This window comes from Papio anubis, chromosome X, assembly GCF_008728515.1.
Source record: "Papio anubis isolate 15944 chromosome X, Panubis1.0, whole genome shotgun sequence".
Taxonomy (NCBI): Eukaryota; Metazoa; Chordata; class Mammalia; order Primates; family Cercopithecidae; genus Papio; species Papio anubis.
In genome coordinates this window covers 97,205,805-97,224,222 of record NC_044996.1, presented here as the reverse complement: position 1 = coordinate 97,224,222, position 18,418 = coordinate 97,205,805, and the positions used below count along the sequence as shown (strand labels likewise).

General features: G+C 43.8%; 1 protein-coding gene across 2 annotated transcripts in view; it reads right to left on the bottom strand.

Annotated features, from left to right (window-relative positions):
* LOC100998162 (putative protein SSX8) overlaps nucleotides 1–18,418 on the bottom strand; it is a 148,850-nt gene that overhangs the window by 85,456 nt on the left and 44,976 nt on the right. Inside the window, exon 7 of one of the 2 annotated variants that reach the window (XM_031660925.1) lies at nucleotides 10,190–10,762. The exons of the other annotated variant lie outside the window; for it this stretch is intronic. The gene's annotated coding sequence lies outside the window, so the exon portion shown is untranslated. Of the gene's footprint in view, nucleotides 1–10,189; nucleotides 10,763–18,418 lie in introns of those variants that run through there. 2 annotated transcript variants of the gene reach the window in all.

Below are 18,418 nucleotides of genomic sequence, written 5' to 3'. Positions count from 1 at the left end.
TGAGGAAGATGCGTGCACGGTAGACCCTGTGATGGACAGGGAATAGAAGAGTCCACTTAGTCTCCATGCAGGGGAGCAACGGTGGGAAATTCCCCTGGACAGAAGCATGAGACTGCCCATCAAGGGTCTCACCAACCAAGGGTCTGGGGGCTGGGGTGGTGACGATGATTTGGGAATGCGTCAGTTCTTTCTCACAGGTACCACTGCACGGTGCAGAGGGGAAACAGTTGTGGGGAAGGGAAGGGCAGAGGGGAATCTATTTTAGAACAAACCATTGTGTGTGAATGGAGACATTAAAGCTCCATTCACACGCAACAGACTTGAAACACCAGCCCCAGGTGGAGGCAGGATTGGAGCTGTTTTGGCAGTCCATAGCCCATCACCTTGGCCTCCTGGTTCTCCCCAGCCTTGGAAGGAGGACACTATCATCATTATGCCTATATGATAGATGAGAGACGGAGTCCCAGACAGATGGTAGGCATCTTGTCACAGGTCCTACAGCTGGCAGGGGCAGGAGGGGCTGAGTTTGGAGTTCACTGACTTCAGAAACATTAAGGAGGGCAAATGTGTGTGATGGAGGGAGGGAGAATTGAACAAGCCCGGGGTTCTCTCCCCATTCGCAAGGTAGAGGCTGTGGGTTCATTTTCCCAAGACAAGGAGCCGTAGGAGAGAGAGAGTGCAGGGAGAGAGAGGCAATCGTGGTCATAGTGGGGACAGTGGGAGACAGAGATATGCAGGGTGGGCAGAAGAGGGGCAGGCAAGGAAACAGGGGAGACCAAGGCCATGTGTGGGCTGCCATAACCACCAGAGGGACAGGGTGCCAGGAAGGAGGTTGTGGGACTCCAGGAGCAGCAGAGGTTTCCCAGATCTGTGAGCATGTCCTGCCTGGCACTGCAGGAAGAGGTGGCTGCCACCCGGGTCAGTGTGGACGTACCTCTACCTGTGTCTCAGAGGAAACAAATTCTATTTTATTCCAATATAGTTCTATATTATGCAAATGTAACATTCGACTACTAGATATCGAGAGCCTTATCCTCCAGGCAAATAGAGGAGAGGATACCCTAAGAGAGATACTGAAGGATTTGATTTTTCTTTCTCCCTGGGAAGATGGAATCCATAAGCTGGGTCCGCCAGCCCACAAGACAGGTGCAAGGAGGGGTGGCTGGAAGATTGTGAGTCATGACGGAATATTTTTCCTTAGGTTCCTTGGTTATATAAAGCTCCTGACTATCTGTCTATTATGGATAGATAAAGAGTGAACATAGTCCTCTCTCCACAAATGTGTTTCTCTGCTTTATTACTACTGTGAAGGGCTGAAGTTACATCAAGTTCTGATACATAACTTTTTTTTTTTTTTTTTTTGAGACAGAGTCTCGCTCTGTTGCCCAGGCTGGAGTGTAGTGGTGAGATCTTGGCTCACTGCAACCTCCGCCTGCCAGGTTCAAGTGATTCTCCTGCCTCAGCCTCCCGAATCACTGGGAATACAGGCGCCTGCCACCATGCCCAGCTAATTTTTGTATTTTTAGTAGAGATTGGGTTTCACCGTGTTAGCCAGGATGGTCTCAATCTGCTGAACTCATGATTCCCTGGCCTCAGCCTCCCAAAGTGCTGGGATTACAGGCATGAGCCACCATGCCCAGTGATGCATTACTTTTTTGTGTTATTTTTTGAGACAGGATCACACTCTTGTCTCCCAGGCTGGAGTGCAGTGCTGCAATTTCAGCTCACTGCAGCCTCGATATCCCAGGCTCAAGGGATTCTCCCACTTCAGCTTCCGAACTAGCTGGGACTACAGGCACACACCACCATACCCAGCTAATTTTTGTATTTTCTGCAGAGACAGGATCCCACTAGGTTGCCCAGGCTGGTCTCTATATACTGGATTCAGGCAATCCTTCTGCCTCAGCCTTCCAAAGTGCTGGGATGACAAGTATGAGCCACCTCGCCAGGCCTTCACTTTCTTTTTTTTTTTTTTTTTTTTTTCACATTCTTTTTTTTTTTTTTTTTTTTTTTAATTTGTTATTATTATTATACTTTAAGTTGTAGAGATACACGTATTGCATAGCGTTGGGTTTGTTACATATGTATACTTGTGCCATGTTGGTCTACTGCACCCATCAACTTCGTCATTTACATCAGGTATAACTCTAGTAATCCCTCCCCCTCCCCCTCCCACTTAGTAGGCCCCAGTGTGTGATGTTTCCCCTTCCTGAGTCCAAGTGATCTCGTGTTCAGTTCCCACCTATGAGTGAGAACATGCGATTGTTTGGTTTCTGTTGTGATAGTTTGCTAAGAATGATGGTTTCCAGCTGCATCCATGTCCCTACAAAGGACACAAACTCATCCTTTTTTATGGCTGCATAGTTAATGAACGATTATCAGAGTATCATCTTAGAGGCAAAAGTGGCTACTGCCAGGCAATCTATTGGTGATGTTGGAGGGGAATCTGGCTGATTCAGATGCTTCAAATGAACTTTTAAATTAACCTACCTGATGATTATCCTAAGGCCCTTTCCAGCTCCCTGTTTTTTTGTTGATTCTGGGTTTGGAGTTTTTCAGAAGCTTTGTTACAAAGAGCATCTCTTGGCCGGACGCAGTGACTCACGCTGTAATCCCAGCAGTTCGGGAGGCCAAGGCAGGCAGATCACTTGATGTCAGGAGTTCAATACTAGCCTGGCCAATATGGTGAAACCCCTGTCTCTACTAAAAATACAAAAATTAGCTTGCCATGGTGGGGGCCAACTGTGAATTCCAGTTACTGCGGGGGCTGAGGCGGGAGAATCACTTGGACCCGGGAGACAGAGCATGCAGTGAGATGAGATCATGCCACTGCACTCCAGCCTGGGCGACAGAATAAGTCTCTGTCTCAAAAAACAAAAAGCATCTCTTGCCTACAGTGATTTGAGCTGTGGTCTTCTCTCCTTGGCTTTCTCTATCAGTCTGATCCCATCTACTCTATCTCCCAAGAATGCCTCCATATATCTGGTGGACCACTGACATGTTTTCTTGTTTTCCTCTACTGTTAGGAATTGACCCTTGAAAACATTTTCTTCCCAATTCGATGGAATGTTGAGTGGGGCACGGGATCTATCTGCCATCTTGCTCCAATAATCTGGTTTTAGATATTTTATGTATTTTTGTCACAATATAAGTGTGATTTTTCTCAATTTGGTTTTCTAAATGGTTAATATTGGTATGTAGAAACCCTATCTATTATTGTATATAATACTTTGTTACCTGTTTGGGTGCACCTTCCCCTGTATTTTGGCACAAGACTCAATCTGTTTTATTCTCCAAAAGAAATCTTAACAGGCTGGGTGTGGTGGCTCACACCTGTAATCCCAGCACTTTGGGAGACTTAGGCGTGTGGATCACCTGAGGTCAGGAGTTCAAGACCAGCCTGGCCAAGATGGTGAAACCCCATCTCTACTAAAAAAAAAAAAAAAAAAAAAAAAAACGTTAGCTGGGCATTGGTGATGTGCACCTGTAGTCACAGCTACTAGGGCAGCTCAGGCAGGAGGATCATTTGAACTCGGGAGGCAGAGATTGCAGTGAGCCAAGGTGGCACCACTACATACCCAGCCTGGTGGACAGAGACTCTATCTCTAAATAAAAAGAAAAACAAAAAAAGAAAATTCACCCCACAGGCAATAGATAGTTATAAAAGGACACTTTATGGACGATTTCATAGGGGAGACTGATGGAAAGAAAGGAAGTATACATTTTACAGAGCTGAGCAGTTCACTGCAAAAATCACCAGAACTGCCTTTTCTCCTAAAATATTACCCATAAGCTATTCTACTACTGGTTCTTCTAATCCATCCATCCCTCTATTCCAAATCCTCAAATTGTCCGTTTCCTTATTGGGGTGATTTTCCTCTGTCCAGATCTGGGTCCTCCACAACACTTAACACTGTCTTCGGGTGTGTGAATTCCCATTGTTTTAGCTCAGGTTCCCAAGGGAACAGGTTTTGGGCCATACAGGACACCTCTAGACAGACTATACTGAGAAACCATGCTTGGAACAGGGCATGGGGAGAGGAGAGGAGAGGGAATTTACTACCTGTCTCTCACTCCTGGCTATTTTCTTATTGGTCAAAATTTACCCCACGCACATGAACTCCCCTACACTTCCAGATTGCATCACCTGCCCCTTTGGCAGCTGTCTGGGAAGCCAGATCCCACACTTTGAAGTGTAGTATTTCATACAACCCAAAAGTGGTAGCAGAGGCCAGGCGTGGTGGCTCACGCCTATAATCCCAGCTACTCAGAAGGCTGAGGTAGGAGAATCACTTGACCCTGGGAGGCAGAGGTTGCAGTGAGCTGAGATCACACCACTACACTTCAGCCTGAGTGACAGAGCAAGACCCCGTCTCAAAAACAAGACAACAAAAAACAAACAAACAAACAAAAAAGTGGTAGGAAAAACCAGAAAGTCCAGGTATGTAGCGAATTGGCCTGGTTGTACAGCAGCAGCCAAGGGTGAAAACTAAATACTCCCAGGCAAGTCCTAAGTTCACCAAGTAATTAGAGTACCCACCTGTGTTAGTTAATTGCCTTTATCTGAAGGAAAAATAAAACTCATATCTCTATGACAAGCAGGTGCTTACAGCTTGGAGCAAGGCACCTAGGCTAAACTCCCCTGGTGACAGGGAGACAAGGACATCATCATCCTCGATGTTCACATTTCAAAGAGATGGCTCCAAGGCCCTGAAGAAAGACATTTCTAGGGACTGGGCTTGATGGCTTACACCTGTAATCCCAACACTTTGGGAGGCTGAGGCTGGAGGATCACTTGAGGCCTGGAGTTCAAGTTCAAGACCCTCCTGGGTTCTAGGATGGCCAGAGGCTTACAGATCAAAGGAATAATTTACAAATACAAATTTTCTCAAGGATATGCTCTAAGGAAAGTGAAATGGGGAAAGGTCTCTTCTTGCCATTTTGGCAACAGGAAAAATTTAACTTTATGTTTAGTTACCTTTACAATTTCCCCCGTTTGTTATTCTTTTATAGGAACACTGCGATTTTCTAATTATTTCCCCTGCTGTTTCTTTCTCTGGGTAGTTTACAGCCACCTAGATATCCAACAAGTCCATAGTAAGATGCAAAGCAAAACAATTATCAAGATTATAATAGGATAATTTTCTTTTTCGGGATGGAGTTTCTCTCTTGTTGTCCAGGCTGGAGTGCAGTGGTGCAATGTCGGCTCACTGCAACCTGTCTCCTGTGTTCAAGCGATTCTCCTGCCTCAGCCTCCCAAGTAGCTAGGGTTACAGGCATGCGCCACCAGGCCCAGCTAATTTTGTATTTTTTGTAGAGATGCAGTGGCACCATTTTAGCCAGGCTGGTCTTGAACTCCTTACCCCAGGTGATCCACCCACCTGGGCCTCCCAAAGTGTTAGGATTACAGACTTAAGCCACCATGCCCTGCCTAGAAAGAATTCTTAAATTCAGTATAATACTCACCTTGTCAGGGGCGGAGCGACCTTTCAACACATCATACTGGTTAATTGTGTCAAAGTCAAAATAAATTATAGAGACAAATCCCTAAATCAAATGCTCTATTCGGGAATCACAAAATTGCAATTCAGGGCATACACATGGACTGGGGTGGTCTTCCGTATCTCCAACAAACAAAGAGAAGTTGGAAGTTTTATTAGAAAGAAAAATGTTACATATTGTTTTGGAATGAGGCTCATTGGCCCTGGAGAAGCTGGTTCATTCTCACAATCAGCTTTCACATTCCCTCTTTTGATCAACATCTTTCTTTGAAAATCTCACTGATCAGCCACCTTAAAGAGAGGCTTCATTGTCACTCCATGCCAGGATGGACCTGGGCCGGTTGTCTTGGTCCCATGTCAAGGGAAAGGTAAGGGTGTCGATATCAGGGACATGGGCCACATTCGAGCCACAAAGAGGTCAGAAGGAATAAAAATACAGGCATATTTGTCTGGAGTTCAGCATCAAATTCCATCTTATTAGTCCCATCTATGTTAGCATTCATCTTGAAGCACTAGGCCAACATTATCCTGTTGGGAGAACTGGCTTAACAAGTATTAGGCAACAAGAATGGAGCTCAAAGATTATAATACCAAAATAATTAGCAATTATTTTATTTTATTTTATATTTTACTTTATTTTATTCTATTCTATTCTAGTTTATATTTTATTTTATTTTATTATTTTATTGCGATGGAGTCTTGCTCTGTCACCCAGGATGAAGTGCAGTGGCGTGATCCCAGCTCACTGCAAGCTCCACCTCCTGGGTTCAACTGAATCTCCTGCCTCAGCCTCTTAAGTAGCTGGGATTACAGGTGCTCACCACCACGCCCGACTAACTTTTGTATTTTCAGGGGAGATGGAGTTTCACCATGTTGGCCAGGCTGATCTCAATCTCCTCACCTCAAGTGATCTGCCCGCCTTGGCATCCCAAAGTGCTGGGTATACAGGCATGAGCTACTGCACCCAGCTATAATTAGGAATAGTATAATAAATTTAGTTTGTACAATGGTTTTGAACCAAAATCTCAAGACAAGTCAAGGACTATGGGGGAACTGAATGAAACCTCTTGCTGTCTTTGAGTATCATTTTAGTACTGGGTTGAATTAAAGCAGAGTGCCAACTCTATAAAAGAGACCACTAGATGAATCAAAGGATTTGGGAGTTAGGTTATGACAAGTGAAAAATGTAGACATTAAGGAGGTAAGAGTCTCTTTATGATATGAAGACTTATTCTGGCGTTTTGGGAAAAGCCATCTACAGTGTGGAAACATCAACTTCTTATCCCGATTTGTCACTGGAATGTATCTGGTTATGGCACTGGACAGTTTGGTGAACTTTTTCTGTGGTCCAAACATCAGGCACAAGACTTGTTCCATGAAAGAAAAAAAAAATTTTTTTGAGACAGAGTCTCGCTCTGTCACCCAGTTTGGACTGCAGTGGTGCAATCTCGGTTCACTGCAAGCTCCGCCTCCCGGGTTCATGCCATTCTCCTGCCTCAGCCTCCCAAGTAGCTGGGACTACAGGCGCCCACCACCACACCCGGCTAATTTTTTGTATTTTTAGTAGAGATGGGGTTTCACTGTGTTACACAGGATGGTCTCGATCTCCTGACCTCATGATCTGCCCCCCTCGGCCTCCCAAAGTGCTGGGATTACAGGCGTGAGCCACTGTGCCCGGCCTCGTTCCATAAAATTTATGCATTTTGTCTAGGCTCGGTGGTTCACGCCTGTAATCCCAGCACTTTGGGAGGCCGAGGTGGGTGGATCACGAGGTCAGGAGATCGAGACCATCCTGGGTAACACGGTGAAACCCCACCTCCACTAAAAATACAAAATATTAGCCAGGGATGGTGTCACGTGCCTGTAGTCCCAGCTACTCGGGAGGTTAGGCAGGAGAATCGCTTGAACTCGGGAAGCGGAGGTTGCAGTGAGCCGAGATCTCGCCACTGCACTTCCAGACTTGGTGACAGAGCAAGACTGTCTCAAAAACAAAAAAAAAAGAAAAGAAAAGAAAGAGAGAGAAAGAAAGAGAAAGAAAGAAAGAAAGAAAGAAAGAAAGAAAAAGAAAGAAAGAAAGAAAGAAAGAAAGAAAGAAAGAAAGAAAGAAAGAAAGAAAGAAAGAAAGAAAGAAAGAAAGAAAGAAAGAAAGGGAAGGAAAGAAAGAAAGAAAGAAAAAGAAAGAAAGAAAATTATGCAGCTTTATCTTAAAGGATTTGTAAACCAAAAATAACATCCTAAGCAACCCCCTGTTCCCCCACCACCCTTAACCATCTGAATGGACTTCCTCCTCAGCCAGAGCTCTTTTAAAATTAACCTAAGTGACCATTTTAGGCCATGACAGGATGTGTGGGTGAGACATGCCTCATTATACCTCTCTGGCATCAACATTAACACAGACTTAAATCTCATAAGAAACATGTTACAACCTAGTCTCTCTGAAGCTGAGTCCCTGAAGGCTTCCTCTGCAAATAAGAACTTGGGTCACCACAATCCTCTATCTTAACCCAGACATTCCTTTCTGTTGATCCTAGGCATTTTTGTTTGTTTCTTTGTTTTTGTTTTGAGGCAGAGTCTAGATCTGTTGCCCAGGCTGGAGTGCAATGGTGTGCTCTCGGCTCACTGTAACCTCTGCTGCCCGGATTCAAGGAATTCTCCTGTCTCAACCTCCTGAGTAGCTGGGATTACAGGCGCCCTCCACCATATCCAGCTAATTTTTTTGTATCTTTAGTAGAGATGGGGTTTCACCATGTTGGCCAGGCTGGTCTCAATCTCTGACCTCAGGTGATTTACTGGCCTCAGCCTCCCAAAGTGCTAGGATTACAGGCGTGAACCACCGTGCCCAGCCCATGCTAGGTTTTTAGATAAATCCAACCAATTGTCAACCAGAAAATTTTTAAACCTACCTATACACTGGAAGCCCCTGCTTCGAGTTGTCCTGCCTTTCTAGATCAAACCAAAGTATTACTTAAAAGTATTTGATAGACCGGGTGGCGATTGGCTCCAGCCTGTAATCCCAGCACTTTGGGAGGCGAGGCGGGTGGATCGCGAATCAGGAGATAGAGACCATCTGGCTAACTGCGGTGAAACCCGTCTCTACTAAAAATACAAAAACTAGCGGTGAGGTGGTGAGGCCTGTAGTCCAGCTCGAAGCGGACTTTGAGAATGGCGTGAAACCTGGGGCCGAGGCTTACAGTGAGCTGAGATCAACACTGCACTCAGCCTGGCAGACTCCGATCTCAAAAAAAAAAAAAAAAAAAGTATTTGATTGGTCTCCATACCAATGTATAAAGAATAGCTTGCACCCCGACACTCCTTGGGCAACTCAGGACCCTCCTAAAAGCCAGTCATGAATACGCCTCCATTTGTCTCAGAATAAATCTCTTCAAATGTTTTCCAGAGTTTATCTGTTTTCATCAGCAGACTTCAGGAACAGAGCCGTTTCTGTTTTTAGTAATTTTATGGGAAAAAGTTGGATCTAGTCTAGTCTATATTTAGATAACAAGAACCCGGTCGGGCGCAGTGGCTCATGCTTATAATCCCACCATTTTGGGAGGCTGAGGCGAGCAGATCACTAGGTCAAGAGATCGAGACCATCCTGGCCAACATGGTGAAACCTGTCTCTACTAAAAATACAAAAATTAGCTGGACATGGTGGCGTGAGCCCGTAGTCCCAGCTACTTAGGAGACTGAGGCAGGAGAATCGCTTGAATGCGGGAGGTGGAGGTTACAGTGAGCTAAGATCCGGCCACTGCACTCCTGCCTGGTGACAGAGCAAGACTCTGTCTTAAAAAGAAAAACAAAAAACCAAGACAACTATAATCTAATAACAGATCTATTACAGCAATTTTTAGCAACGTAATTTTTCTCTATATATTGATCACTTGGGAATCTTAGATTTAAAAACCTCTTGAGGATAGAAAGTGAAATCAAGGCCGACTTTAGATTTCACCTACGTTCTTAAGGTTCCTAGACCTGCCAGAAAGTGACCATTTTATTTACCCACTGTAAAGCTAAAAACACTTGAAGTCAGGCATTCCATGCATTTTGATGAAAGCTTTGGTAATATAACCAATTTTTTTTCTCTTTTTGAGACAGAGTCTTGCTCTATCACCCAGGCTGGTATGCAGTGGTGAGATCTCAGCTCACTGCAGCCTCCACCTCCTGGGTTCAAGCAATTCTCCTGCCTCAGTCGCCTGAGTAGCCAGGATTACAAATGTGTGCCACCACTCCCTGCTACATATTTTTGTATTTTTAGTAGAGATGTGGTTTCACCATGTTGGCCAGGCTGGTCTCAGACTCCTGACCTCAGATGATCCATGTGCCTCAGCCTCCCAAAGTGCTGGGATTATAGGTGTGAGCCACCGTGCCCGGCCCTACAACCAATGTTTTTAATTGTATCCGACTATAAAGAGAGAGCAGATTTTTTTTATTTTCGTGTTTAAAAAAAAAAATGGGCCTGGTGCAATGACTCACACCTATAATCCCAGAAGGTTGGGAGAGCACTTGAGCCCAGGAGTTCAAGATCAGCCTGGGCAACATAACTAGACCCCCGTCTCTGAAAAAAACATAATAAGAAGAAAGGAAAAATAAAAAGGGAAGAAAAGAAAGAGAAGAGAAAAGTAAAGTATGGTTTTATTATTACCTGCATGAGGTGGTAGGTGTGCTTGAGAGAAGAGAGGAAAGGAGGGGAGGAGAGGGGAGGGCAGGGGAGGGCAGGAGAGGGGAGGGGGAGGAGGGGCAGTGGGGAGAGGGAGTGGGGAGCTGCAGGCAGGAAGGAATGGTTTTATTACTACCTGCAGGCAAGGCCTGCATGAGGTGGTGGGTGTGCTGGGCCCAGGGGACGTGTGGGTTGTGAGGAGACGGTGATGGTGAGGCTGGAAGGAAAGGGGGTGGTTTGGAAACCAGGCCCAAGGGATCCTCAGATCCACTTCTTGGAATGGGCAGCCTTGAGAAAAGAGTCACGGTAAGCCACAGTCATGCCATCCATCAGATGCAGAAATTATTGGAAATCTAGCTGCCCATCACTAGTGAGATCCAGTTTCTTCAACATGTGGTCAAGGACACTGGGGCCCTCTGGTTCTTCGTGAAGGCGTCCAGTTCTCTATTCATGAAGTTTGGGAACTCCATATTGGAGTGCATGCTATTATAACCATCCTTTCCAGTCTATTTCTGGAAAACAGCAATCAGGGACTCTCTGTAGGCCTGGAGATTTTTGCCATGTTGGAGTTGAATGAGTCACCAAGAGCAGGTTTTTACTGGACCTGTGTAAATAGCCATATTGCCATAAGAATATTTACAAATAGTTTTGGAATTCTGGAAGAATGGAGCAGAAAGAGAAAGCAAACCTTTCCATCTTAGTTTACAAAAGTATACTTTACCAAATTGTTATAAACTATAGATAGTTTAACAGAGAAAATTTTCTCTTTGTTTCATTTTTTGAGAAAGTGTTGTGCCCTGTTGCACAGGCTAGAGTGCAGTGGTACAAACACAGCTCCCTGCAACCTCTGCCTCCTGGCTGAAGTGATCCTCCCACCTCGGCCTCCCAAGTAGCTGGGACCACAGGCGCACCATGCCCAGCTAATTGTTTTTTTGGTTTTTTGGTTTTTTGGTTTTTTTAGACAGGCTTTTGCCATGTTGCCCAGACTGGTCTTGAACTCCTGGGCTCAAGCAATCCTCCTGCCTTGGCTTCCAAAGTGAGCCGCCACACCCCACCAGAAAATTTTATTAAATGCGGAGAACCAAACATTTAAGTAAAAAACAAAGCTTTTTTTCCCCCCTTAATTTCTTTTAGAAACCAGGTCTCCTATGTTGCCCAGGTTTGTCTTGAAGTCCTGCGCTCAATGGATCCTCCTGTCTCAGCCCGAGAGCACTGGGATTACAGGTGTGAGCCACTGTGCCAAGCCCAAGAATAAATAAAGTTTTAAATAGAGGTCATAAAAACATTACCAGTTATTTAGCCTCATGTAATTTTGTTCTGCTTGATCTTGATGATCAGTTGCATGAAACCATCAGTTTTCATTAGAGTTTTGAAAAATAATTTATTTAGCTCATTGATCTGAAAGTTATTACAAATCTATATTCAATAGTACTTGTTAAAATCTTTTTTTATGAATCTGATTCTGGATGCCTTTAGAGAAGAATCAGCACTGTAGATGATAAAGCTTAGAATAGTAATGATTAAGATCTGATGAAAGGTCCACAACTGAGAAAAAATTCAGTTATTTTATTATATAGAACATTTTAAGATAACAACCAGAATCATGACTGATAGCGTTACACCAGGACCATCAGAACTCTGTAAAATTTATGTGATCTTCAGAACATTAACATCAATAACATACCTATATAGATATAAACAGCAATTAGTGTTTTTTTTAATTTGACATTGCTTTTCATATAATCTAACATATCAAATAAGCCTAATGAGAGACACATTCTTTGAGGCTCTCCAGGGGCCTCACTGGTAAATCTCAAAGTCAATTTCAGGTTAAAAAGACTTAGAATATGATTAGTTTGTTCGACAGCAATAGATAAATTAAAAAAGAATTGGATTTTGGGGAAGTTTGTCAAAGATGTTAAAAGGCTCAAAACACTTGTTCAAAACAGGATCACGGGTCACTGTGGAAATAAGTCACTCATTTAACCACAGTGATAGTCAACAGACTTCAAAAGCAATACAGAAAGTTACACGGACTTAAAAACTTAACCCTTTCAAAGCTCAGTTTTCCTAAGCAAAAAGAAACCTAATTAGTAGGCCGGACACGTTGGCTCATGCCTGGAATCCCAGCACTTTGGGAGGCCGAGGCAGATGGATCACATGAGGCCAGAAGTTCAAGACCAGGCTGAGCAATATGACAAAACCCCTTTTCTACTAAAAGGACAAAAAATTAGCTGGATGTGGTGGCCCGCACCTGTGGTCCCAGCTAGTGGAGGTTGAAGAGTTGCTTGAACCCAAGAGATGGAGGTTGCAGTGAGCTGAGATCCCGCCCCTTGCACTCCAACCTGGGCAACAGAGAGAGACTCCATCTCAAAACAAAAACAAAACAAAACAAAACTCTAGGAACAACAGAAAGGAATGCCAGGGTTAAGATAAAGGATTGTGGAGACCCAAGTTCTCATTTGCAGAGGAAGCCTTCGGGTACTAGGCTACAGAGAGAATAGGTTGTAACATGTTTCTTATCAGACTTCAAGTCTGTGTTGATGTTGATGCCAGAAAGGTATAATAAGGCATGTCTGACCCCCATTTCCTGTCATGGCCTGAAACCATCTCTCAGGTTAAATTTTAAAAGAGCCCTGACGGAGGAAGAAGTCCATTCAGATAGTTGTGGGGTGGCAGGGTTAGGATTTTATTTTTGATTTACAAGTCCTATAAGATAAAAGTGCATAAATGTTAAGGAACAATTGTCGTGCCTGATGTATGGACCATGCAAAAAGTTCACCAAACTGTCCAATGCCGTAACCAGAGACATTTGAATGACAAATCAGGGTGAGGGGATGATGTTTCCACACTGTAGACAGCTTTTCCCAAGACGTCAGAATGAGTCTTCATATCATAATGGGGCTCTTACCCCCTTAATGTCTACATTTTTATTTGACAGAACCTGACCCCCAAATCCCATAATTCACCTAGTGGTCCCTTTTATACAGTTGGCACTCTGCTTTAATTGAACCAGTCCTAAAATGCTACTCAAAGACTACAAGAAGCCTCATTCAATTCCCCCATAGGTTTTTGATTTGTTTAGCTAGTAGTCCTTAGGCTTGGGATCTTGGTTCAAAACCATTGTACAAATTAAATTTATTATACTATTGCTAATTATAGCTGGGTGCAGTGGCTCACACCTGTAATCCCAGCACTTTGGGATGCCAAGGTGGGCAGATCACTTGACGTCATGAGTTCTAGACCAGCCTGGGTAACATGGTGAAACCCTGTCTCTACTGAAAATAAAAAAAGTAGCCGGGCATGGTCGTGAGCACCTGTAATTCCAGCTGCTTAAGAGGCTGAGGCAGGAGAGTTGCTTGAGTCCGGGAGATGTAGGTTGCAGTGAGCTGGGATCACGCCATGTAGGTTGCAGTGAGCCGGGATCACGCCACTGCACTTCATCCTGGGTAACAGAGCAAGAATCCATCTGAATAAAATAAATAAAATAAAATAAAATAAAGTAAAATAAAATAAAATAAAGCAAAACAATTGTTAATTATTTTTGGATTATGATCTTTGAGCTCTGTTCTTGTTGCCTGTCCAATATTTGTTAAGCCAGTTCTTCCAACAAGATAATGTTAGCCCAGGGCATCAAGAAGATTGCTAATACAGATGACACTAACTAGATGAAACTTGATGCTGAACTCCAGATAAATCTCCCTGAATTTTTTTTTCTTCTGACCTCTTTGTGGCTCAAATGTGGCCCATGTCCCTGATATCGACTCCCTTACCTTTCTCTTGACATGGGACAAAGACAACCGGCCCAGGTCCATCCTGACATGGAGTGACAATGAAGCTTCACTGTAAGATGGCTGATCAGTGAGGTTTTCAAAGAAAGATGTTGATCAAAAGGGGGAATGTGAAAGCTGATTGTGCAAATGAACCAGCTCCTCCAGTGCCAATGGGGCTCATTTCAAAACAATATGTAACATTTTTCTTTCTAATAAAACTTCCAACTTCTGCTTCTTCGTTGCACATACTGAAGACCACCCTAGTCCGTGTGTATGCCCTGAATTGCAATTTTGTGATTCCCAAATAAAGCATTTGATTTAGGGATTTCTCTCTATAATTTATTTTGACTTTGACACAATTAACCAGTATGATGTGTTGAATGGTCGCCCCGCCCCCTGGCAAGGTGCATATTATACTGAATTTAAAAATTCACTCTAGACTGAGCATGGTGGCTCACATCTGTAATCCTAACACTTTGGGAGGCTGAGGTGGGTGGATCACGTGGGGTGAGGAGTTCAAGACCAGCCTGGCTAAAATGGTGCCACTGCATCTCTACAAAAAATACAAAATTAGCTGGGCCTGGTGGCGCATGCCTGTAATCCCAGCTACTTGGGAGACTGAGGCAGTAGAATCGCTTGAACTCAGGAGACAGAGGTTGCAGTGAGCCGAGATCCCACCATTGCACTCCAGCCAGGGCAACGAGAGTGAAACTCTGTCCCGAAAAAAAAAAAAAAATCATTCTATTATAATCCTGATAATTGCTTTGCTTTGCATCTTACTGTGGACTTGCTGGCAATCTAGGTGGCTGTAAACTACCCAGAGAAAGACAGAAATAGCAGTGGTGATAATTAGAAAATTGTATTGTTACTATAAAAGAATAACAAAAGGGGGAAATTGTAAGGGTAACTAAACATAAAATTGAATTTTTCCTGTTGCCAAAACCGCAAGAAGATACCTTTCCCCATTTCACTTTCCCTAGAGCATTTCCTCGAGAAAATTTGTATTTGTAAGTTCTTCCTTTGATCTGTAGGCCTCTGGCCATCCTAGAACCCAGGAGGGTCTTGAACTTGAACTCCAGGCCTCAAGTGATCCTCTAGCCTCAGCCTCCCAAAGTGTTGGGATTACAGGCATGAGCCACCACACTTGTACCCTAGGAATGTCTTTCTTCAGGGCCTTGGAACCATCTCTTTGAAATGTGAACATCAAGGAAGATGATGTCCCTGTCTCCCTGTCAGCAGGGGAGTTTAGCCTAGGTGCCTTGCTCCAAGCTGTAAGCACCTGCTTGTCATAGATACATGAGTTTTATTTTTCTTTCAGATAAAGGCAATTAACTAATGCAGATGGGTACTCCAATTACTTGGTGAACTTAGGACTTGCCTGGGAGTATTTAGTTTTCACCCCTGGCTGCTGCTGTACAAGCAGGTCAGTTAGCTACATATCCAAACTTTCTGTTTTCTGCTACCATTTTTTATTGTTTCTTTGTTTGGCTTTTGTTTGTTTGTTTTTGAGAGGGAGTCTCCCTCTGTTGCCCAGGCTGGAGTGCAGTGATGCGATCTCGGCTCATCGCAACCTCTGCCTCCCTGGTTCAAGCAATACTCCTACCTCAGCCCATGGAGTAGCTGGGATTACAAGCACGGGCCACCATGCCAGGCTAAATTTGGACTTTTAGTGGAGACGGGGTTTCACCATGCTCAGCAGGCTAGTCTCAAACTCCTGAACTCATGATTCACCTGTCTTGGCTTCCCAAAGTGCTGGGATTACAGGCATGGGCCACCACACCTGGCCTCTATGACCACTTTTGGATTGTATGAAACATTACACTTCAAAGTGTGGGATCTGGCTCCCCAGACAGCTGCCAAAGGGGCAGATGATGCAATCTAGAAGTGTGGGGGAGTTTGTGCCTGTGGGTAAATTTTGACCAATAAGAAAAAGAACCAGGAGTGAGAGCCAGGTACGTAAATTCCCTCTCCTCTCCTCCCGCCATGCACCGTTCCAAGCATGGTTTCTCAGTATAGTCTGTCTAGAGGTGTCCTGTATGGCCCAAAACCTGTTTCCTTGGGAACCTGAGCTAAAACAATGGGAATTCACACACTCGAAGACAGTGTTAAGTGTTGTGGAGGACCCAGATCTGGGCAGAGGAAAATTACCCCAATAAGGAAATGGATAATTTGAGGTTTTGGAATAGAGGGAAAGACTAGAAGAACCAGTAGTAGAATAGCTTATGGGTAATATTTTTGGAGAAAAGGCAGTTTTGGTGATTTCTGCAGTGAACTGCCCAGCTCTGTAAAATATATACTTCCTTTCTTTCCATCAATCTCCCCTATGAAATCTTCCATAAATTATCCTTTTATCACTATCTATTGCCTGTGAAGTGAATTTTCTTTTTTTCTTTTTCTTTTTTATTTAGACATACTCTCTGTCACCCGGGCTAGAGAGTGCAGTGGCACGATCTCGACTCACTGTGATCTCCGCCTCCCGAGTTTAAGTAATCCTTCCGCCTCAGCTGCCCTAGTAGCTGGGACTACAGGCACGCACCAATGCCTGGCTAATTATTATTATTATTATTATTATTATTATTATTATTTTGTATTTTTAGTAGAGATGGGGTTTCACCATCTTGGCCAGGCTGGTCTCGAACTCCTGACCTCAGGTGATCCACACTCCTAGGTCTCCCAAAGTGCTGGGATTACAGATGTGAGTCACCACACACAGCCTGTCAGTTTTCTTTTGGAGAATAAAACAGATTGAGTCTTGTGCCAAAATGCAGGGGAAGCTGCACCCAGACAGGTAACAATATATTATATAAAATAATAAGGCTTCTACATACCAATATTAACCATTTAGAAAACCAAATTAAGAAAAATTACACTTATATAGTGACAAAAATACATAAAATATCTAAAACCAGATGGTTGGAGCAAGATGACAGCTAGATCCCGTGCCCCACTCAACATTCCATTGACCTGGGAAGAAATGTTTTCAAGGATCAATTCTTAACAGTAGAGGAAAAATAGGAAAACGTGTCAGTGGTCCACCAGAAATATTGAGGCATTCCTGGGAGATAGAGTAGATGGGATCAGACTGATAGAGAAACTCAAAGAGACAAGACCACAGCTCAAATCACTGTAGACAAGAGATGCTGTTTGTTTTTTGAGACGGAAACTTACTCTGTCGCCCAGGCTGGAGTGCGGTGGCGTGATATCAGCTCGCTGCAGCATCTGTCTCCCAGGTTCAAGGGATTCTCCTGCCTCAGCCCCTGTACTAACTGGGATTCACAGGCTCAAGCCACCACAGCCAGCTAATTTTTGTATATTTAGTAGAGATCGGGGTTTCGCCACGTAGGCCAGGCTGGTCTCGGAACCCTGACCTCAAGTGATCTGCTTGCCTCAGCCGCCCAAAGTGCTGGGATTACAGCATAAGTCACCGTTTTTAATGAGTCATTGTCTTTGTTGTTTTTTAGGCTTTTAATTTTTGTTTTTTATTTTTGTGGGTACACAGTAGGTGTATATTCTTATGGGGTACGTGAGATGCTTTGATACTGGCATGCCATGCGTAATAATCACATCATGGAAAATAGGGTCTCCATGCCCTCAAACATTTATCCTTGTGTTACAAACAATCCATTTACACTCTTTTAGTTTTGTTTAAATGTACGATAAAGTTATTATTGCCTATAATCACCCTGTTGTGTGTAATTGTTTGGGGGGTACCAGGAACTGCACCCATAGACGATAACAAACTTAATCGATGAATGTTGTGTGTGTTCTGACTGCTCCACCGATGAGCTCTTCTCTTCTCTCTTCCTTTTCTTGGGCCTCCATATTTCCTGAGACACAGCAACACTGAAATTAGGACAATAAACAACCCTACAGTGGCCGCTAAGTATTCAGTTGAAAGGAAGAGTTGCATGTCTCTCACATTAAATCAGAAGCTAGAAATGGCTAAGCTGAGTGAGGAAGGCATGCTGAAAGCCAAGACAGGCTGAAAGCTTGGCCTCTTGCACCAAACAGCCAAGCTGTGTATGCAAAGGAAAAGTTCTTGAAGGAAACACTAATACTAATACTCCAGTGAACAGAAGAATAAGAAAGCAAAACAGCCTTACTGCTGAAATAGAGAAAGTTTGAGTGGTCATGATAGAACATGAAACCAGCCACAACATTCCCTTAAGCCAAAGTCTAATTCAGAACAACACCCGAACTCTCTTCAAGTCCATGAAAGCTTGAGAGAAGTGAAGAAGCTGCAGAAGAAACGTGTGAAGCTACCAGAGGTTGGTTTGTGAGGTTTAAGGAAAGAAGCTGTCTCCATAACATAAAAGTGCAAGGAGAAGCCTGATGGAGAAGCTGCAGCAAGTTATCCGGAAGATCTAGCTAAGATCACTGATAAAGGTGGCTACACTAAACAACAGATTTCCAATATAGATAAAATAGCCTTCTATTTTAAGGTGATGCCATCTAAACCTTTCATAGCTAGAGAGGATTGACTCCAA